We start from the raw sequence: 23,746 nt of genomic DNA on the forward strand, positions 1-23,746 counted from the left end.
TCATAAGCACACCAGTCATTTTGGATTAGGGACCCACCCTTCTCCAGTGTAATCTCATTTTATCTATAATGACCCTATTTCCAAATAAGGTCACATTCTGAGGTACTGGGGGTTAGGATTTAAACATACGAATTTTGGGAAGGACACAACTCGACCCCTAATATAACTTATCAACTAAAAGTCAACACCTGGCACAACAGGAGGACTCCAGGACTCACTCCAGTCCCTCACCCATTCTGACACGTCCATTCATGCGAGGTAGTACTTGGTAAATAATTTGAATATTTCCTTGCTCCCAAGAAGTTCATTCAGTGCTGACAGATTGACTGACTTCCCAAGAAGTGTGTATAAAAGTTTTGCTCCACATTTGGATAGCACTAGGAATGCTACAGATTAGTATATTAGTGGTTCCAAGCCAGCTGCATGCTTAGAATTCTACCTGTATTTAATATCAGCTGGTGAATGAAGAGCACCAAATGGATCTGCCTAACCCCTTCCCCAGGGTCTAAGGAAAACCAGACCCTCAGAAGCTAACGGCAGCATGCTGAAGGAGTTTCTTACAGGCTAGAGATGTTTGACATCCAGCTATGAGGGTCTCTGAATTCTTGATCTGTTGGGACGAGCCAGGATGGAGTGAAGGTGTATTTAATGATAGAAAGGAGGCCTGCAGGGACTAAAGAACTCTCTTGCAGAGCAGGGAAGACCTTGGTAACCCTCTAAGGCTTGAGCAAACTAAGGATCTCGACTTTAGGGCCATTTATTGGGATCCCAGTTCCTCCCAGGCAAATCTAGGATCTACCAACCAGGACAAAATTCCTCAACATATTTTCTCTTCCAGTTCACTGAGGGTTGTTCCCATTTCCAAATAACTGTCACAAGTGTGGCCCAGATCCTTTTTCATCTACCTTCTTTTCTGCCAGAACATAATAACAGTTCTGCTCTTTGAATATCACTTTGCAACTTTAACATTCCCTCAAGGGGATTTCTGCTGCATGTGTGTGGAGGACAAGACATCATCTGTGTGGGGTGAACGTGCAGGGCGTGAGGGAAGAGTACTGAGGGCATTTTCAGTCAGGGCCTTCTGCAATCCTTTAGACCAGGAGTTTTCAATTGTTTCCAAGTTTAGCGAGACCAGTTCTTTAAAAAAAAAAAAAAAGTCTGTTTTGAATAAAGAGTGTTATGCTTCACAACAGACAAGCTTGAAAATCTCTGATATAGGCTAACACCCTCCTTCTCAGAGATGAGAATTCTGTGGTTCCAAGAGGTTTGGGCCTTACTGGGACACTTGCAGACGTCTCTCCCTGGGAAGCAATGGACTGGGTTCAAGTGACCTCTTTCTTAGCCCAGAACTCTTCCACGCCACACTGTCTCTTACTCCAGCCCCACTTAATTCAAATTGAGCTAGCCCTCTTCGTTTTCATTTTATCTTTTTATTTCTTCTACCTGTTTGGCAGAGCTGTCCTTTCAAAATAAGGTTCACAGAATCCTGCAAGTAGCTGTGGCTGCAGAAGAAGAGAACACAGGGAACCCAGAGTAAAGAGACATCTAAGTTCAAACATCTGGACAGCTGTCTCAGGCCTCTGCCTTCGTGCAGTGACAGCCTAAGAGTCTGACAAGCTCTCTTGATCACTTATTATTTCCTCTGGGCCTCATGCTGAGTTCTTTGGGGAAGCTTCTGTTTCTGCAATGTTGGACGACTGCAGGGGTGGCTAACAGAGTTTAAGGTTTGCATGGCTTCAGGCCGTCCCGATGAGTCCTGCTCTCTGTCCCTTGGGTCCCAGCTCATCCCTAGAATATGGGCTCCTGACCTCTGGCTGAGGGGAGCAGCAGGTTCTAACCAACCCCCAGGTGTCCAGGTGCCTCAGGGGCTCATGGGACCTGGAGGTGGTCTGGCGTGTTCTGGGAATGTAACAACCTTGGACACCAAAAGGCTGATCCTGCTCTCGTTTCCAACAATAGGACCCTACCCTGTTCCAAGGAGAGCTACCCCAGAACTTACCCCATTTTAAACGTGAAGAGGGGAAAAATACATACGAATATGTCCCCTACACACGAACGAGTTCTGTTCCTAGAGTGCATTCGTTAAGTCCAATTTGTTCATAAGTCCAACAAAGTTAGCCTAGGTACCCAACTAACACAATCGGCTATATAGTCTGTACTATAATAGGTTTATAATACTTTTCACACAAATAATACATAAAAAACAAACAAAAAATAAAGAAAACATTTTAAATCTTACAATACAGTACCTTGAAAAGTACAGTAGTGCAGTACCACAGCTGGCATACAGGGGCTGGCATCGAGTGAACAGGCAAGAAGAGTTACTGACTGGAGGAGGGAGAGGAGGTGGGAGATGGTAGAGCCAAAGGATCGTCAGCAACAGGAGACGGAGGGCAAGCTGCAATTTCACTCACGCCTGACGTGGATGGCACAGGTTCTGGTTCCTTGCTGGATTCAGTTCTATCTACCCTCTTGAAAAAACGATCCAGTGATGTCTGGGTAGTGGCTCTTTTTTTCTCGTCATAGATGACACGCTAGCACTGGATTGCATCCTGAACGGCTTGGAACAACCTTCGTGTACCTTTCTACATTCAGATCCTGTGCCTCAAAAACTAACAGTGCCTCCTCAAATAAAGAAAATCCCCTTGCCGTTTCCTGTGTCGTGGATCTCTTCAGTGCTTCAGTTACTTCTTCCTCTTGTCTCTCTTTGTCCTTTCTCTGGGTCTCCAATTCCATCAGGTCTTCATTAGTAAGCTCCTCATGTTGCACAGCAAGGAGTTGAGTGAAGTCGTCCTCTGGCAGATCTAGCTCCACCTTCTCGTTGAGGGTTACTAAGTTGCTGAAGACCTCTTTGGACTTCTCATCTGCCTTCTCAAATCCACGAAAATCATGAACAGGCTGTACAGTAAAGTACACAACCACTTGTAGAGGATGCATGCCCATGACAATGTATGCCAGACACATGAACTAACTTATGTGATTAGACATGTGAACGCACCATTGGCATCTTTGAAAGTTTGCAACTTGAAGGTTCGTATGTAGGGGACTTACTATACCTAATCTGTAGCAGGTGATTCAGCTACATTATTGTACATTTAGATGCAAATAAACTGTGGAGCTATGAGCGACGCTTGAAGATAAGCCCTGTTGCCAAGAGGCTTCTTTTGGTGCATCACGTCAGTCTGGTAATAATCTGTTTGGAATTGTAAACTGCACTGCTTGATATAATAGACTTCAGTTTTCCTTTGGCCCAGTTCCACTGGGACCCCAAGGAATTTCTCATAAAGGCACATCTGAAAGTGCTCTTGTAGGTGTGTTGGAGGCCGGACATTCGACTCAGCAATGGAAGCAATGTTTCTGTATTGGACCCCAGATACCAGATGAAGGTTCAGGACATAGAAATGTTTCTTACTCTCTATCTTCTTGATTTGAGTTCCCCACCTTCAAAGAAGAAATACAAGCACACTCAGTAGTCCCAGCCTTTTGAGTTGGGAAAAAAAATGACATAAGTACTTCCCTGAATTTTTGGGTTTTTGGTCATAGGGAAAGGCAAGGGATTGGGGCAAATTTGCATGTGTTAAAGCTCTAATTACAAGGGGAAGTGGGGAAGGGACAAAATTATAATCTACATTTTTCCTTTGATGGGTGGGGGTTGGGGGGGAATTTCTTTTTTTTTTTAATTTTATTGAAGTACAATTGATTTACAATGTTGTGTTAATTTCTACTGTACAGCAAAGTGATTCGGTTTTATATATATATATATATATATGTATATATATATTCTTTTTCATATTCTTTTCCATTATGGTTTATCACAGGATATTGAATATAGTTCCCTGTGCTATACAGTAGGACCTTGTTGTTTATCCATCCTATATATAATAATTTGCATCTGCTAACCCCAAACTCCCACTCCATCCTTCCCCCACCCCTCTTCCCCTTTGGCAACCACAAGTCTATTCTCTTCTCTATATCTGTGAATCTGTTTCTGTTTCATAGATAAGTTCATTTGTGTCATATTTTAGATTCCACATGTAAGTGATATCATATGGTATTTGTCTTTCTCTTCTGACTTACTTCACTTAGTATGAGAATCTCTAGGTCCATCCGTGTTGCTGCAAATGGCATTATTTCATTCTTTTTAATGGCTGAGTAATATTCCATTGTGTGTGTGTGTGTGTGTGTGTGTGTGCCACATTTTCTTTATCCATTCATCTGTTAATAGACACTTAGGTTGCTTCTATGTCTTGGCTATTGTGAATAGTGCTGCTATGAACTATAGGGGTGCATGTATCTTTTAGAATTATAGTTTTGTCTGGATATATGCCCAGGAATGGGACTGCTGGATCATATGGCAACTCTATTTTTAGTTTTTTGAGGAACCTCCATACTGTTCTCCATAGTGGCTGCACCAACTTACATTCCCACCAACAGTGTAGGAGGGTTGGGGTGGGGAATTTCTACACAGCAACAGTCTTGAGGTCCTGGACCAGCCATGTCATTTGCACATGACTGGCTGTTTTGCTGCGTGGTAACTTTTGATACTGAGACATTTTGCCCTAACCTAAGAAACAAATCATCTTAGCCTGGGTTCTTCAATAAGGGGAGCCTGAGGTAGAAGCTTATGTGCTTTGTTATCTAGTGCAATCCCAGGAAAGGAGTTGAGGAAAGGACTGAGACGGGGAGGTACGAGATCCAGTATGATAGTGCGTTATCAGCTCCACAGCTGGTGCCAAATACAACTGATTGCTCTCACAGGACTGAACAGGATAGAAGAATTTATATTCTGCCTCCTACTGGTCAAATAACACATTAACTGCCCACCTCCTTAACATCTCCCTTCTGGATTGTACAAATGTGGGCACTGAGTGGTCCCATGCCTCATCAACATTAAGGAGATTGAAGCCCAAGCCAAGAGCTGCAAGAGGCACAGCCTGTCAGGTTGTTGAAGACTCCATGGAGTTGGTCATGGCAGTGGAGGCTGGAAGTGGACACATGACCTCTGACTCCAGGTCTTCCCAGGCCCAAGACTGGGAGTGGATTTGACCTCAAGTAGGTGGCTCCGGCTTCTTCACTCCTTGTGCCATTTACATCTTTTTATCTTCTCATCTCTTTCCTCTCCTCCCTGATTTGGACTAACCCATCATTATGGTAGACAGTGATAGGGACCATCGAGATCTCTCTTCAAGGAAGCATTTGCTGACCAGCAGTGAAAAGTGCAATCAGCAAATAGCCTCCAGCTGTCAGCTGCTTTAGGCTCTGCCTTAGCTGCAGAGATTTGCTTTGAGCAGCGTCATGCCCATTCAGGGGCAGGCTGCATCTGGTAACTGAACATGGGCTGGCCATTTGTTTCAGGGATATAAAGCCCCAGATATTTGTTTTGGGTCAATTTTGAAGGGCCATTTTCAGTCCAGAGCTCCCCACTGGGTTGGCCTGTGCCACAGCTTGACTTCTCCCTCTGCCCAATCCTGCTTCATCCCCCTTCCTGTCACAGGTTTTATTCCTAATAGATATCTTGCATCCCAAACCCTATCTCAACATCTGCTTCTGGAGAACCCACCCACCCAGCTTACAATATTGCACGCCCAGCATGTGTCAAATATGTATGATGAACTGGAAAATTTCGGCCATTCAAGAATGTGCAACTTGTCTTTACAACCCACCCCTGGCCCCCACTGGCCTCAAGGGACCTAGTCCTAAGTCTATTCCAGGAGCAGTGGTGTTGGTGACAGCAGTAAATTTCTGATTCATATTGGCAACACCACATGTAGATATCTGGAGCCAAAGAACTCCTGGACAGAAAACACTGGAATTTCTGCTACTAAGTGTACCAGACAGTGTCTTTGGGGCATTACCATATAGGTGACCTCATCTGTATCTAAAGATTGGCTATATCTAAAGGCCAGGACATATAGGTACATTTATATTCAGTATTTGATGGCTGTAGAATACCTGAGCCCTTGTATTTCCTCTCTGGGTTACTTACTAATGCCCTGGCTTCCATATGTGTTAGGCCAGGTAGGAGGCAAAGCGCCCCATGTCCTTCTTTGCGCCCCGCTCTCTGCTCTTTCAGGGTGGCCCCATTTAGCATTACAGTGGCTTAGAGAGTAGTGGGAAGCTTTTGTGGTGGAGGTTGAGGAGATAGGCAGTAATAGACTATCTTCCCTGACAATCCCTAATTCTGTTTGCTCGTGTTGGACACTGTAGGGCGGCATCAGAGGGGGATGCCCTGTGCAGCATCACAGCCTGCCTTCTTCCATGAATGAGACTCACGCAGAACATGTAGGGCATGTGTATGTGCCCTTGCACCCATATACCCCAGCACACTCTCCTTAGGAGGTTCATTCTTCCTCCCATCTAGCTGTACCTGGAGCCTCTTTGCCAGTCTACTCTCCCAATCAAAATAATATATCCTTCTTTCAAGAAGAAATGGAAAGGGTGATTGAGAATTGAGCATCTGTTAGAACCATCTCCTTTCAATTTCCATGTTGCTTCATCCAGAAACAGCGTAAATGATGCAGACACACTGACAGGAAGCTCCCTGTTTGCTCCATATCAGAGCTCAGACCTGATGTGGTGTGTGTACTTCCAGTATTGGAAATTCCTTCCATGTCCTGCCCTAACTGTTGACTCATTTTGTGGAAATGAGAATTGTTGGGAGATCACTGTCTTAACTCAGTGAATTGACAAGAAACTAGGCCAATGAGACCCAAAGAAAGACAAAGTGCAGGCGCGGGTAAGGTAGCTGCTTATGGCAGCAACAGATGGGGCTCATCAATGTAGAATTTGTCTATGAGACTGTCATTTCATGTTCTCCTATGTCACTTGTGTCTCCATGAGGCTCATGATGTCATGGAAGAAACCCATCATGCATTTTTTTTTTTTTTTTACGGTACGCGGGCCTGTCACTGCTGTGGCCTCTCCCGTTGCAGAGCACAGGCTCCGGACATGCAGGCTCAGTGGCCATGGCTCACTGGCCCAGCCGCTCCGCGGCATGTGGGATCTTCCTGGACCGGGGCATGAACCCCTGTCCCCTGCATCGGCAGGCGGACTCTCAACCACTGCGCCACCAGGGAAGCCCCATTTTTTTATTGTTACTTCCACCCCTAGTCCTTTAGCTAGGAATCATGTAATTTTAATTTTTCTCCAAGAGAATGCCCATCTGGTCAGATTTCATACAGTACTCGGTGTTTGTTCTCTATTATCTACAATTAATTATAGAAAATATTTACATTTCAACAATTTTAAGAACAATTCATTTACTCTTTTTTTTCAATCTAGTCAAATTTTATTTCCATTTTGTGATGTTTATCACAATTGAGAAAATCCTTGGTCCTTTCTAAATCAAGATAAAAAGAAACACATAATAAGGTACTACATTATATAGATCTCATCAAGAGAGTTACTGTTTAATCCACTGACTGTGAAAAATTAGCTTTACCGGTATCCCAGCAGAAGTACAGACCTTTTCATATGACCTTTGAACAAATAAGAGCCTCAGAGCCCAGCCACAGATTTTTGGTTTTATATAATATATGGATCTAAGTCCTAGCTCTGTTTCCGACCACAAATTCCCTCATGGCTCCTGGTGTGTTCTTCTGGCTGCTGATTTCACAACAAGAACATCAGCACTTCAAGGACACAGTGTCTCCTTGATTCGTCAAGGGACCCTGCCCTGGCCTGGCTTCCTGATGGCATCCACATTGGTCACTGTCCTCACATCGGTCACTGTCCTCTCCTCTCATTCCACTCCACCCCCCTTTTCCAGATGTTCATGTATTAATACTTGCCAGATCCTTGCTATTATTGCTCTTTGGGGCCCTTTCAGAATATGAAGTGGGCAAGTTTACAATTTAAACCTTACGGGTTTTGAATTTTCAAGTTGTGAACTTAAACCTTTTGGTGATTACTCTTGTCCAAATGCAGCTTCCTGCCCTCATTGGGAAAAAAAAATCGTCTCCAAGGACATTTGGACATGAAGTAGCTCTTGCAAAAGAACATATTGTTGGTGACTTGAGTGTAAAGAAACCAGAAGCATATGGATTACATTTGCTTTTAAATGAGCATGATCTTTAAAATGAAGGGAGTGAATGAATTATTTGGTAATATCCAGTTGAGAGGTGGTCAATATTAAAGTATTTGAACAGTAAGGCAGAGCACCAGGCCTGCTTTCAGGAATGTCCATCCCCAAGTAGCAGGGAGCTTCTGTATTTGGTTCTGTTGAGGCCAATCCCCAGCTGTGAGACCTGTTGTGCAACGCAAATACTGGCTTCGGTTGGGAGACCGCCGCTGTCCAAAGACATTATTGAGTGGATTGAGTGGTGGGTATTAAACATTCGAAGCAATTGTAGTATATTAGCTGCCAGCCAGTCTTTGGAAATAGAAATCCTACCTAAGTGACCGTGGGCAAATCCCTTTGCTGTTCTGGCCTATCTCCTCATCTGAGTGAACATTAAATAAGAAAATGTACGTGAAGTGCCAGGTTCAGACCTGAAACATTTATGACTGTGCAGATTTATTCGATTCCTCAGTAGAGAGAAAAGTGAGTTTTTAATCACTGCAGCAGAAAGAATGACCATAGACTTTCTTGTATCAGGCCCAATCTGACATAGATGTGTGTTTTCAAGTTCGGCACAATGTGTAGAGATTGGTCAGTGATCTGATTTTAAAAGCATCTTCAGATCATCAGGTGGGGCTTACCAGCTTTCTCTTTAGGTATCATCAATTGTTAGTTTTCCTTGGATTTTTGTCACCAAAAAGGCAAACCAGAAACAAGGAGGGAAGAAATGCCAGAAATAGGATGAAGTCATCCAAAATATGTGATACTGTTTCACAAATACAAATATCTTAGAATCAACAAGGACAATCTTCTAGAGGATGCAAAATCACAAAAAGGCGATCAAAACATCTGTGCAGAGTTCTAAGAGGATGCAGACGGACCTGGGGTGGGTATGGGCTGATGATATGGCCTATCTTTATGTTTCAGATGTTTGGTAGAAGTGAAGTGAAAATCTAAATTTGAAATTACTAAGAATTATTGAGTAGTCCTTAAGTGCAGGACAGTGGGCTAGCTGGGGTGGGGAATGCAGGCACTGAGATGAGCCAGCCAGAACCTGCAGTCAACAGACAGAATTCAAGACAGTACTGGAATAACAGCAACATTATATTATTCATAACCTGCCATCTAGCCCTGTGAAGAAAATGAAAATCTTTCTTCTATGTCTAAACTTGTGCAGAGTTTGCAGCCTTTTTGAAATCTGGTCTGATGCATACCTCTGTCATTCTAAAACAAGCCCAGGTCCCCAGGAATAGGGACTTTAGCTGGCCCAAGAGCATTCTCACACCCTTTGTTTCTTGGTCACTTTCATAACCTCCATGGCTCTTTCACAGTCACTGCAGACTCAGCATGTGTATCAGGTGATGCAATATTTCTTTCGGCCACCCAACCAGGTTCCTTCTGTCTTCCTTCTCTTTGTCATTATACTACAGTCTCCCACTGACCCAAGTAGGTTGCCTTAGAACTATCGTAGATCATTCTTCTGCATCATTCCCCATTATACTAAATTGCCACATCCTGATGACTTTTTTTAAAGTGTTTTATTGAGATATAATTTACATATTGTACAATTTGCCCATTTAAGATGTACAATTCAGAGGTTTTTAGGATAGTTGTATATGTGTGCAACCATCACCACAGTCAATTTTAGAACACTTTCGGCACCTCTAAAAGAAACTGTTCTCTTAAGCTATCACCTCTGTACCTTCCCATTCCTGTCCCTCCCATCCCCCAGCCCTAAGCAACCACTACTCTTTGTGTCTCTATAGATTTGCCTATTCTGAACTTTCATATGAATAAATCATGCAGTATGTGGGTTTTTGTGACTGGCTTCTTTCACTTAGTCTGATGTTTTCAAGTTTCATCTGTGTTGTAGCATATATCAGTACTTCCTTCCTTTTTATGGCCAAATAATATTCCATTGTCTGGATATACCACATTTTGTTTATCCATTCATAAGCTGATGGACATTTCAATTGTTTCCACCTTTTGGTTGTCATGAATAATGGTGTTATAGACATTCGTGTACAACTGTTTGTGTGTATATATGTTTTAATTTTACTCAGGCATATATTGAGGAGTAGAATTGCTGGGTCATATAGTAACTCTGAGATTAATCATTTGAGAAGCAGCCAGACTATTTTCCAAAGTAGATGTACCATTTTCCTTTCCCACCAGCAGTGTAGGAGGGTTCCATTTTCTTTACATCCTCTCCAACTCTTGTTATTGTCTATTTGATTCTAGCTATCCTGTTGACTTTCAAACATTGTTTTTCTCTGAAAAAAGGTAGCATATTTCTTGCTTAGACCTTTTTGTCCCTTCCCAATATCACCACCCTAGTCTAGAATTTCATCACCTCATGCAGAATTCTCGAGTCTAAACTGCTTTGTTTTCTCCCCTTTCCGAATTACACTACCTAACCCTGCCAAACTCTATATGAGAAATGTATGTTAACCTATGTTCAATCTTCCTCAAATCCCTTCAGTGACTTCTAAGTTCCTGTCACACCAACTCTGAACCACTCTTGTTGGCTTTCCAGGTATCCCTGAAAAATCTGGCCCTACCTATTCACCTCACCACAATCTCCCCTCTCCCTGACCACAGCTTTAGGCAGATGCCACCCTCCTACGAGCAGTGATGTTGCTGCTCAGTGTTGCCACCTGGGCCTTAGAGTTCTCACTGTGAATGTCCTCTTTTTTCTTCCCCTTGACCAAGAAATACCTCAGCTTCTGAGAAGTCTTCTCTGAGTCTTTACCCTTCCTTCCCCTGTCCAAGAGGTGGGTGTGGCTAGTCATGTGTCCAACATGTAGGCCAGACATGTACTTTCTCCCTGGAATCTGAGCCAAGTGATATTAGGATTGAAAAATGGTGACAGTGGTCTCCTACAAAGACTCTTCATTCATTCCTATTACGTAGATCCCTGACTCAGCCTTGAATTCCTGTCCCATGCATGATCTGATTCTCTCTTTTCTTTTTCTTTTCTTTTCTTTTTTTTTTTTTTTTTTTTTTTGCGGTACGCGGGCCTCTCACTGTTGTGGCCTCTCCCGTTGCAGAGCACAGGCTCCGGACGCGCAGGCTCAGCGGCCATGGCTCACGGGCCTAGCCACTCCGCAGCATGTGGGATCTTCCCGGACTGGGGCACGAACCTGTGTCCCCTGCATCGGCAGGCGGACTCTCAACCACTGCACCACCAGGGAAGCCCTCTTTCTTCTTTTTTAACATCTTTATTGGAGTATAATTGCTTTATAATGTTGTGTTAGTTTCTGCTTTATATCTAACTCTTTTCTTGAGGCTATAAGCTATCCCCTTAAATTACCAACACATTCCTTTTCATTTGCTTATTTGCCTATATTAGCCAAAGCCACACTTTATTGATTAAACCTGACAATCCTGACGGATCCATCAAGCACAATAGCACTAGTATGACTGTTTCTTCAGCCCTTGCTATGGACCAGGCACTGTGCAAATCTCTTCATCTAGATGATTTCAGTTAATCTTCGCCTATCACCCTCTGAAGTAAGTAGCATCTTGTCTCCTTTTTATGCATGAGGAAATTGTATCTTTGAGAAGGCTGAAAACTGTCCCAGGGAGAAGCTGATTAATGGAGGAGCCAGGTTGGTGCTTGAATATGTGCCCTTCGCTATTGTGCAGTAAGCCCTCTCATGCCATCGGCCTGGCAGCCAGTGAGGGCTCTTCCCCGCTGAGTGCCTTATACATTTGTACCTTCTTTGCTTTGAGGAGAATTCACGTTTCTCTGATGGCTCTTCATCACCTTCTGTCTTGTATTATAATTATTTGGGTATGTGTCTTAGCTTCCTTAGCCCAGAATCTAGTATGTATAAGAGGTAATCAATAAGGATTTCTGAAAGGATAAGTAAATGTAGAGTTGCATCTAAAGAAGATCTAGTGACATTTCCAGTTCTAAGGAAAGAAGGAAACCGCTTTGGAGAGGTTAGTAGAGGAAACTTGCCCTGGCAAAGACGGCAGCAGCTACGCTTTTCCCATATTTATAATTTCTTCTTTTAAAAAGTATGTTATTATAAAATACTGATCTCCGTTCCAGTACTTTACACACAAACCTTTAATAGTAGACTGGTTTTGGTCACCAAGGTTACTTTAATTAAATTCAGTAGTTAGCAAATGCTTGTGGCAAAATTTCTCTCGAGCTATACCATTGGCCAGTGGAGCAAACTGCTTTTTACCAGGGTCTCTCTGCTGAGATGTTTTCTCCTTTTTTTTTTAAGAAAAACCCAAAAAACATTTTATTTTTCTTATTTTCATGTTGCTTCTCCTAGACTTTCATTATGGTCCAGCTGAACCAGCTGCTGCCCCTCTCCTTGTAAACTTCAGGTTACATCCCGGAAGAACTGGAGGAGAATCAGTTTCCCATGTAGCAGCTATTGGAGGATGGGTAAGAACAGAGGGAGGGGATAGAATGATGCCAGGCTGGCTGGCTGATCCTGGGTAGAATTAAGCAGGATGGCAAAGACCAACATAAATGATGCCAGTAGTAACATTGTCATGTTCCCACAAACTGCATGAGTTGTCTAATTGAGGCAATTTTTTTAAACTTCCACAGAAAAGAGCAAAATCTAACTTGTCCTTTTAAATATCATCAGTTGCTACTGTTTACTGTCTAGGCTTCAGTGGTTAAGACTACTGTCCCCCTTATAAGGGCCAAGGAACACAACATTTGTATGTTTCTTGCCCCCTGTGGTAATATAGAATACTGTAAGCTGCCCCTTTCAGATGAACTATGTGATAGAAAGCCAACTTGACCCCTGCAGATAGTGGAGCTGATACTGTAACTGGAGACAGAGGAGAAAGGCTGAGACAGACCATGCAATCAGATAACTTCAAGGAAGGATGAGATCAGTTCAAGAAGATCAACATGCAGAATGAAAGAATTGAAAATAAGAAGTTACCTTCATTTCAAAAAGTGAGTATATTCTGTGCACTTGAAAATTTTTATTTGTTTCTTTGAAATGTTCTTTCCCAATATTAATAAATAAGCAGAATGGTTCTGAAGATGCAAAGAGAGTTGGTAAAGGAAGTTAAAAGATTAGGTAGAAAGGCTTCTGTGACAAAAAAGGTTTTTTTAAAGACAACACATTTCTCTAATATAATGTGTTCCTGGCAACGCAGAAGTATCTGAACATCTCTTTTGTAAGATTGGATGCACCTGCACCTTTCAAACAGCATGGCAGACTAAGTGCCTCAGTACGGCTCTAACAATTTTAATTCTTGCTAACTCAAGCCTATCTGAACAGTCAGGAAAACTAACCTGAGTCCCAGAAAGAAAAAGACTGTTGGACGCAATGGTGAATTTATAACTATGCTGAAAATGGGGTAGGGTAAAGTGAACCTTACTATCTAAACCCAAAAGCTTTAATAACCTGCAATGTCAATCAACAGTCAGCCTTATAATAGGAGTTATAAAGCCACCGGATAATAGTTGGAAAACTGGTTATGTAGTCATAGCCAAAAAGCACAGGAAATCATAGACCGTTGGTTTTATCTTGAAAGACAGATTTGATTTGTATTTGAATGTGTCAGTTAAATACAATAATTTCATCTTCCCCAGCTTTCTAGTTTTTGGAAATTATTCTTGATCTTAGTAATAACATTCTTGAAGCAGATTCTATGCTAGTGGATGTAATTTCCATGGAAATAGAGTGGAACATAGAGGCAAAAGCAGAACTGTTTAAAATTGTTCATCAAATTTGCAGTTCTTTTCTTTAAACAATACCTTGTAATTTATCGGGTATGGCCGGAAAACACGCTGCTCTACTCAAATTTTGTAGGCAAGAACCAAGAAAACTTTTTTTTTTTCCAAACTCTTAACTATTTCTGTGAGGAAATCTTAACATTTTCAGCTTCCTTAAGCCAAGTAGACAGAATATAGCTAAATCTTTTTTGACTTGGATGTGGATGACTCAGGGTAATCATGTTGAATATCTGGAAGGCAGAGTAGTGATATATTAGAAAAAGCACAGGATCAGGAGATCTGGTTATAACAAATGAACTCTGTCACTTCGACAAATCACTTCATCTGGGTCTTGATCTTCTCACATTTAAGATTAGGCGTTGATTTCTAAGGTTCTCCAAGAACTGAAATCCTTTACTTCTGAAGTCAATTATGGTATTATGCTCAGAAGCTACGTGCTGTAGCTAAATCCATGTCCTTACCTGCGTTAAGCCTGCAGCACATCTAACACAGCTGTTCACTCTCTGCTTCTCAAAACACTTCATTACTTGGGTTCCAGGGCTCTACACTCATCTTATTTTCCCCTTCACTGCCATCCTCTTTCCTGTGTCCTTTGTTGAATTTTCTTCATCTCACAAAAGTCTGAATACTGGAGTGTACAATCTCCTCTCCATGCATACATCTTTCCTAGCTTATTTCACACAGTTACATGGCCAAAGCCATAAAAAGATCCCAACTATTGATAACTCCCAGATTTATATGTATAACCCTCATGTCTCCCCTAAATTCCAGACGGCCTACTCACTATCTCCATTTGAGTATCCAATGGGCATATCAAAATCGATGATTTAAACAGAACCCTTGATTTTCCTTCACATGCCTAATCCTTGCCAAGAATTATGGTTGTGAATAAATGGCTCTTCCGTTTATCCTGTTTCTCAGGTCAGAGCTTTGGAGTCAGTCTTGGCTCGTCTCTTTCACTCATATTCCACACGTCCTCCATTAGCAGATCCTTTTGACTCCACTTTCAAAATATAACCAAAATCTAACCACTTCTCAGCACTTTCAACTGATACTATCATAGTCCAAGATACCATCATGTGTTGTTGCCTTGAGATGGTCTTCTAACTGGTCTCCATCAGCAGCGGAGTGATCCTTTCAAAACAGAACCTGATTACGTCCTTCGCCTGCTTGCAACCTTGCACTGGCTTCCTGTCACAAAGAGAAGAAAATCCGGAGTCCTTACCTTGCCCTGGATGATCCAGCCCCGGCAGCCCACTGCTCCATCTCCCCTCGCTTCTCACTCTATTCCAGCCACATTCCTTGCTGTTTCTCAAACGCAGTGAGCACACTCTTGCCTCAGGGTCCTTACTGCTCCTTCTGCCTGGAATGCTTTCCTCCCAGATCTTTGTACGGTTGCTCTCTCACTTGTTCAAATGTTACTTCTTCAGAGAGATCTTCTCTAGCTGTTCTAAAATGACAGCTGCCCCACTTCCACCACTCTCTTCCTTTACTGACTTCCTAGTTCTCTAAAACATATATTACTACCCAATATTATTGATTTGTTTGCTTGTTTACTGTCTATTTCCCCTGACAGAATGTCATCTTCTTGAGGTCAGGACTTTGGCTGTTCTTTTCACTGCTACGTCCCTAGTGACTACAACAATGCCTGACATTCAGTAGGAGCTCAATAAATATTTGTCAAATGAATTATGAAGGTATTTAACTGTTTGCATGTAACTTAATTTGTTCCAGAATATTTGCAAGCATGATGTTTGATGGGTCTGTAATCTCCTTACTTCTCAGGGTGCTAGCTTCTATTCCCACCCCTACCATTTTATAATCTGCTGCTCCTCATGAACTATGGTTATAACCTACAAAAAATTCCAGGGTTTCCAGGGGAAGCTAGATAAATAAACTTGTTAGGGCAGTGAGATTCATTTTATGTACGATGCTGTGTTAATGGGTCCTGTCTGTGGCAATGTGGAAAAAAGTGACTTGAATGGGAGCCAGAAACTTGGAGCTCTAGTAATTACTCCTCCACCAAGCAGCTGTGTGATGCAGGCCAGTCACATGGTTTCTCGTCCCCTCCTCTGTCTCCAGGCCCTGAAGATATCTTCATATGGCTGCTGGCTAGCAGAACACCTAAATCTGTGACACCTATTTTTATCACAACTGGGAGATAGTTTTCTTGCGTTTGGGTTTTGCGCTGAGTGAAAGATGTGTTGGCTTGAAGTGATGTAGTAGTTGATTTTAGTTCAAGAATCTTATATTCCTTCACTAATTTTATAAAAGATTTATTAGGCATATACTATGCCAAGTCATAAAATAGGAATTGTAAATAAAGTGGTGAATAAGACAGTCTTTATCTTTGCCTTTATGGATTAAACAGTCCATCCAAGTGGATAAAATACGCCTCAAACAAGCAATCACACACCAAGAGACCAGTTAAGAGGCTTTTGCAATTCTCCAGGTCAGAGGTGATGTTATCCTGGCCGGGAAGGGTATATATAGAGACAAAACTAGAGAGCTGTTTTGGAGGCAAAACAGATAAAACTTGGCAATTGCTTGGATGTAAAGAGTGCAGAAGAAGGGAAAACATGGATAACTACCCAAATTTGGTGACTGATTGGATGTGAGAGATGAGGAAGAGGGAGGCAACATGGCTAACTCCCAATTTTCTGGCTTGAACAACTAGGGGTGGGAGTGGTGATGTCATTTCCCAAGACAGGAAACACTGGAAGAGGAGCAGATGTGGGAGCAAGAGGTTGGGACAAAGAACGAGTCCAATTCAGGCTGTGGAGCCTGTGAGACAGTTAGTGAAGATGGAGCAGGTGGGGACATGGATCAAGATGACAGACGCTGGACACAAATGTAGCTTTATTAAAGATGTGGGATCTTTGGACCTATGGGGCAGAGTGACATCACTCTGGGAGGCAGAGCACAGAATCAGAAGGCAATAGGGCCCAGGACCAAGGCTTGAGGAACTCCTATAATTAATATTTGGAGAGAAAAGAAGGTTGAGCAAAGGTATCAAGATGGGCCACAGAGGAAGAAACCAAGGAGAGCTAGCTGGGTCCCAGGGGTCAACGGAAGAGAGTAGCCGACTATGACGACTGCTACAGAGAGGCCAAGTGAGGTGAGAAGTTTAGATTCAGCACTACGCACATAGTAGTGACCGGAGAGTGAGCAGTTTCAGGAGATGATGAGTTTGGATTTCAAATGAGGTAATTTGGAGAGTGAGTAACAGGTGAGAAAATACAGACAGCGCATAACTTTTTAAAGAAGCTTTGCTCTAAGGCGGAGGAGATAGCATAATAAATGCAGGGGCACAGGAAGCCAAGGAAATAGCTCTTCTTTTTTTAAAGTGCAGACTTGAGCATGTTTAAATGGGAAGAAAAATGATACAGCCAGGGCGAGGTAAGAGAGTGGGACCGAGAGAATGAGATTAATAGATAGCACCAGAGTTCCAAGGAAACATGAGAGAGTAAGATTCAGAGCATAAGTGGATGGACTGACTTGAGATCAGAAGCACATGTTATTTGCTGTGTCTGGAGGGAAGAGGAAAAGATGGGTGAGGACGCAGGTAAGTCAGGCTGGTATGGAAAGTTGAAGCGGTTCCCAGGTGATCACTTCTATTTTCATGGTAAAGAAGGCGGTACCCGGGAGGAGGAGGGTTGAAAGTGAGGAGAGTGGAGACTGTGTGAAAATAGTTTTGGTAGACAGTGACCATGCAAGACAGAGAAAAATGGTAGGACTGAGGATCCAGTAGAAGCTGGTCATCATGAGTTCATAGTGTTACCATCCTGCCCAGCCATGTTACCTTCTCCTGTTTCGTTTTGTTTAATGGTAACAAAATGGTAAGATAGAGATAAGTATGCAGAAGAAAATACAAATTGGCCATAATATGTTGGGGTGTTTCTTCCACTGCCCACCACCCCGAGTACACCCCTGAGCTCCCACTGTGTATTCCTTGTACCACATGGCGAGTCCACAAAGCATCATGAATCCAACCACCAGCTGTCTCTAGGGCTGGAGGCCAGGGAAAGAGGCCTTCCTGGGAAGAGGAAAGGCTGAAACGGCTGCTGTCATCTTGCAACTATGAGGAAGAACCAATTAAGAGCTCACTACGAGAACAAATGCTGCTGAGGATGGAGAGAACGAGAAATCCAGTCCTGACGATGTTGTCTGAGCCCTGGACCTAGCAGTGCCTGGAGTGATACCCCACCCTTTCCAGTTCCATGAGCCAATAAGTTTCCCTTTTCACTTGAGCTAGTTTGGATTGAGGTTTCAAACGGGCTGTTCCCTGTTGCAAGATCTTAATTTTTAAAAAGGAACCCCCTACTCCCTCAGTCATCTCTTTTTTCAAGATGTCTTTGCTGTTCATGTGAGGCCTAAGAATCAGTAGGGATGCAGATCAGAGGAATGTTACGCAGCTGGTAAAATTGTTGATAAAAATTGCTTTGGAATGATATAAAGTAAAAAAAGGGGGGCAAGATTTGAATTGTATAAAAATATAGTTATAATGCTCTTTTTATAAAAGATGAAGCAAATACAATAGTCTTACAGTGATTGTTTTGGGTTATGAAATTATGGTTGATTTCCCCACCCCCCTTTTGGCTATTTTATACACTTAAGGAGTATGCATCACTTGTATGCATTTATGTACTTACTTTTGAAATTAATTCATATTGTTACCAAAGTAATGTGTACACATTAGAAAAAAAACAACCAATGTGAAAAACTTATCATATAAAACAGCAATCTTCTACCACACCCTCTCCACCCATCCCTGAACCTGCTTTAACTTTCCCTTCTTGACTATACTTTCGTATTTCTAAATATTATGCATAGACAGCTATTTTCGATTATCAATTTTAGAAAGTATCTTTTGACATTCTATTCTACCGAATTAGGAATTAAGCTGTCTTCTACAGTATCACCTTTCAGTCTCTTTCTTCCCATCCTCGTAATATGGTTACGCCACAGCTAAATTTATATCAGCAACGATTGATATGCACATGATTCACTGCTAAACCGATAGTGTAGTCGTGAATATATTTCTGTTCTAAGATAATTTTTTCCTTCTTCCTGATGTTAATAATTGCCTTGTTTCTTTTCATTGTTTGTATCCATTTGTTGCCATATATGCGTTGCAATTTTCCTAAAAGGATCCAATGATCAGTCAAACTTGTGGCAAAAATGTTTGTCAAAAAATAAAGTATCTCAGATAATCCCACCATCACTCCCACATCTCACCTTAGCTTGGAAATAACACAGCCCCCCACCCTCCTGGACAGCTTTCTCTCTAGGTCTGCTGCATAGCTCTCACCCCCAGGGATGACAGATCCATGGTTTATTGAGTCCCATGTCTTCGTCTTTCTTCAGTGTGTGGGAAAGCACATCTTTCATTGGCTTCCTAAGAAAGTACATGGGAGGTGAGTTTTCTAAGTCATTGCATATCTGAGAATTTTAGATATTTAGTTTGCTCTCCTACTTGATGGACATTTTGGCTGGGCAAAGAATTCTAGGTTGAAAATAATTTTCACTGAGAATTTTGAAGAAACTCACAATGTTGTGATAAATCTGATGCCATCCTGATTCCTGTTTACTTGGATTTTTCTCTCTGGAGGCTTTTTAAGATTGTCCTTTTTAGATGCTCTGAAATTCACAATGAAGTGCCTTGGTGGGAGTATTGAGTTTTTGTTTTTGTTACTGTTTTCCAATTAATTATGCTGGTCACACAGTACAGTCATCCCTAGGTATCTGTGGGGACTTGGTTCCAGGATACCAAAATCCGTGGATGCTCAAGTCCCTTATATAAAAAGGCATAGTATTTGTGTGTATATATCACAGAATATCTGGGGCAAAGCTGAAGAAGACTAGTTGCAGGGAACTGCCAGTGCAAAGGCCCTGAGGTAGAGGCAGGTCTGTCACGTTAGAGGAATAGCAAGGAAATCAATATAGCAGCAGGAGAGTGACTGAGGAGGAAATAGAAGGAGGGGAGATCAAAGAGGTTAAAAGGAGGTCTTGTGGGTAATGGGAAACTTTTACTGAGTACAGAGGGGTGTCATTTAAGGTTTGAAGGAGAAGAGTGACACGGTCTGACTTCAGATTTTGAAGAATCACTCTGGCACTTGTGTTAAGCATAGATTGTAGGGAGCAATATTGGAAGTGAGGGGACGAGTTAGGAGGCTGTTCCAGTAATCCAGTAGAGAGAGAGAGATGGTGGCTTTCACCAGGGTAGCAGCAATAAATGTGGTTAAGAGTAGTTGGATTCTGGATTGATTTTAAAAATAGAGTCAACAGAATTTCCTGATAAAATGGATGTCAAGTGTGAAAGAAAGTGTCAAGGAAGAATCTCAGGTCTGTGAACTGTGTAACTGGACGGAAGAAATTCCCATGTGCTACAATTAGAGGAATGTCTGGAGTTCAATTTGGTTATGTTGAGTCTTCCTGTGGCTTACCCTTGCCTTCTGCTGGGTGCAGTGTCTTAAGTCAGAGCCACTTCAGTTCAATTCTTCCAAAGAATAAACCTGCAGTTCCTTATGTGTATGTGTGGAGGTGGAGTGGGGACAGGAATGTGAAGTCTTTGGGCTGTAAAGAGTGAGTGAACGGATGTGTGGGGAGTTGAATTGTTCTATCTGTGTTCAACCAAGCCCCCTGTTTTTATTCTCACATCATATCTGCACCTTCCATGGAAACAGATACTTCCAAATCCTAAGCCTTTCTGGGGCTCTGTGGGGGTGGATTCCCTGGCTTCTCATTACTCTTCTCTTCTGCAGGTTTTTGGGTTTTTGCTGCCTCAGCTTCTTGAAGTGTTCCAAAAATTTGTTGAAATTTTTCATCCACTCTTCCCTTCTCTCATTCTTGTGTATGTGTGTTTGGAGAACAAGAAGATATAATGTGTATGATCAGTTTGTGCTACTGAACTGGTGGTGTGCATTAGGGGAAAAAAATCCTTTTTTCAAGCCTACATGATTTTGATATCATCTCAAATTCTAGCCTCCAGAACTGTGAGAAATAAATTTCTGTTGTCTAAGCTACCTAGTCTGTAGTATTTTGTTGTGGTAGTCTGAGCTGACTAAAAACACTAGTCCAATGTTACTTAGCCATAGTTTGAGGAGCAAAACCCCTGTCCTCTAACTTCAGAGGCTGCTCTCTTAACCACTGTGCAATATGGCCTCTCTGATATGTAAATAAAATATTAGGACTCCAATAAGTAAATGTGCAAAGAAATGGAATGAAGAGTTAATTTCTAAAAGAATCCGTTTGGAATGAGGAAAAAAAACTTCAACCTTACCAATAAGGTTGAACATTAAACATTAAAATAGTATTGATGAAAAAAAGATGAGGGATCTCTCTTTTTGGTTAGAGGTTTTTAAATATATAAATGGTAATAATGCTGTTTAGGGTATAATTTGGTGACCCTGTAAATTAGCATAAGCATGCTAATATTCTGCTCGTGTGCCCCAAGGCTCTTTTACAGGTTATTGACAGTGGAAGTCTGTTCTGATTGGCCTGTGTCCACACTAGGTGTTAAATATTTTGAATTCCACCCCTAGCTGGAAGACAATTTAGTGACATTTATTTAGAAGCATAAAAATGGTCACATTGTAGTACCCTGTCGTCTACTCCTGAGTATCCTTCCTAGGGAAGTAATATAATTTTGGAACTAGATCTATATCTGATTTACCACTCCTTAGCTTTTCTTGTAATTATAAACTTTTAGAAATAATCTAAATGTACAGTAATAGAAGAATGGTTATGTAAACAAAAATTCTATTATACAGATATTAAAAATAAAATAAGCCTTGTGAAAAGAGTAATATGAGGAAATGCTCATAATATGATTTAAATTAAATAAAAAAGGACTCTATTTTATATACTATGTGTTCATGGTTGTTGGTTTTTTTCCTAGTGAGTAGCTAGGAAAATAGTTGGAAGGAAACACCCCAAAATGTTCATAACGATATACGATAGCATGAGGGACGCATTTTTCCTGTCCTGTTTTCTAATTGTCCGCTATGTGAGTATACTTCATTTAACATAGAAAAAAATTATAAAAGAAAAATAGGCTATCCTCAAATCATTTCCTCCCATGCCTCTTCATAGATACGTAAAATGTCAAGTAAAACAACATCATTCCCAGCAGACTCTGCACACTTAATTATTGAAGAAGATAGTTCATTTTATTCTTCTTGAAATATATAATGGAGGTACAAAAAAGTCTATTGCTCTCTCTCTATATGAGGGGAAGGACCCATCAGTGCTTTTTCAAAGTCTCCTCAGTACGTCCAAGCGCAATCGGTGGGAAATAGCACCCCCTTGTGAGGCACGGTACAAAGCACTGGTTTTCCAATTGGTTTGTGATGATCACCATCTCAGCAAGTAACTCCAACGGTGGCTTATTATCTGGTTTTGGATTCTGTGATGTGATGATATGCCAGTCTAATGATGCTGAGCTATGTGTGGGCAGGGTGTGCCCTACAGCTCTAGTCACAGGGACTCCTGGCTCTGAAGAGCAATGACTCGTGTGACATGACCATGGCCCTCAACATGGGCTCCAGGGAAAAATAGCTCTTTCTGGCTCTTCCTTCTTGGGCATGAAGGACGCAAAATAGGGAGAAGTAGTAAAGTAGGAATTCCAGAAGAGATGAGACTACTGGCCTGCTTATAGCTGGGTTTTGCTAATTTTGTTTTCCTCTTTCTATTCTGCTTTTATATTTTATAAAGGACTTACATTCTTATGTTAAGACTTCTTATATTCTTATATCAAGGACTTGTGTGTTGTGTGTCTCAGTATCTTAGAATGTATTCCATAATATTAGAGGAATGGATATTCTGTCAAGGCACCTGCATATGAACTCAATTTGTGATTTAGTTTCCTCTTCTCCAGAGAGAGAAGTGCCAGAACATCAACCAAGTCACAAAGGTCGCCCCTCTGGAAGGATAAATGTGGCATTTTGGAATCAAGCAGGATGGCCTCCTTTAGAAGACTTGAGGGATGACTCCCTGGAGTTGCTGTTGTGCTTGACCCCGTGCTACTGGGGCACTTGATGGTGCCTTGTGTGGGAGGTGAAAGAGCTGACCCCTAAGAGTTGCAATCTTGGGACCCCAGCATGGGACCCGGCTGAGCTCCTCCACTCTCAAAGAACCAGAGTGGCCTGTGCAAGGATCTACGTAAATAAGACATCTTGGGAGAACGGACAGTATATACGCAAGGACCAGTTTTGTTTTGTTTGTTTGTTTGTTTTTTGCGGTACGCAGGCCTCTCACTACTGTGGCCTCTCCCGTTGCGGAGCACAGGCTCCAGACGCGCAGGCTCAGCGGCCATGGCTCACGGGCCCAGATGCTCCGTGGCATGTGGGATCTTCCCGGACCGGGGCACGAACCCATGTCCCCTGCATCGGCAGGCAGACTCTCAACCACTGCGCCACCAGGGAAGCCCAAGGACCAGTTTTTAACAGCAACCTCATATGACAGCAAAAGCACCACCAGTGGTGGAGTTAATCAGACCTTTTTCTCTCTCTACTTCAGGTGTGGCCTCTCCACCTACCTTCCATCACTGAGAATTTTCAGAAAAGGCTGTTTGAAGATAGAGTCATTTCAAACAGTTTTTGAAACAAGGTTACCCTTTGATTGGGTAAATTCCGGAAGAGTTCCTGCATTCCTTGGGAGTGGGGAAGGGTTTGGGAGGTGCTAGGTAGAAGAAAGCTTTATTATGGAGATAATAGATTTCTTGCTATCAAGGCAACTGAGGAAAACTGTGTCTGTGTTGCCTCTGAACGTTTAGTGGTAGTTTAGATGGTTATTCCCTTCCTTACATCTATTCCTAAATTAGCTTGATGTCTATCTCTTTCATCTTTGTCTTCCTGCTTCTGTCTTGCTTTCCTTTATTTTTATATACTTATTCTTTATTTTTACTGTTAAAATGTTTAAAAATTTTTAATTCTTATTATTTTAAATTGAGGTTTTGTTGA

At 42.0% G+C, this 23,746-nt stretch overlaps 1 long non-coding RNA gene across 4 annotated transcripts in view; it reads left to right on the forward strand.

Moving 5' to 3' along the window:
• LOC137220774 (uncharacterized) overlaps positions 1 to 23,746 on the forward strand; it is a 47,771-nt gene that overhangs the window by 8,968 nt on the left and 15,057 nt on the right. For 2 of the 4 annotated variants that reach the window (XR_010941794.1, XR_010941792.1), the window contains exons 2-4: positions 11,110 to 11,572; positions 12,352 to 12,467; positions 12,844 to 12,995. This is a non-coding gene — a long non-coding RNA (uncharacterized lncRNA). The remainder of the gene's footprint in view (positions 1 to 11,109; positions 11,573 to 12,351; positions 12,468 to 12,843; positions 12,996 to 23,746) is intronic. The other 2 variants (XR_010941795.1, XR_010941793.1) reach the window with 2 other exon arrangements.

This window comes from Pseudorca crassidens, chromosome 3 (genome assembly GCF_039906515.1).
Source record: "Pseudorca crassidens isolate mPseCra1 chromosome 3, mPseCra1.hap1, whole genome shotgun sequence".
NCBI lineage: Eukaryota > Metazoa > Chordata > Mammalia > Artiodactyla > Delphinidae > Pseudorca > Pseudorca crassidens.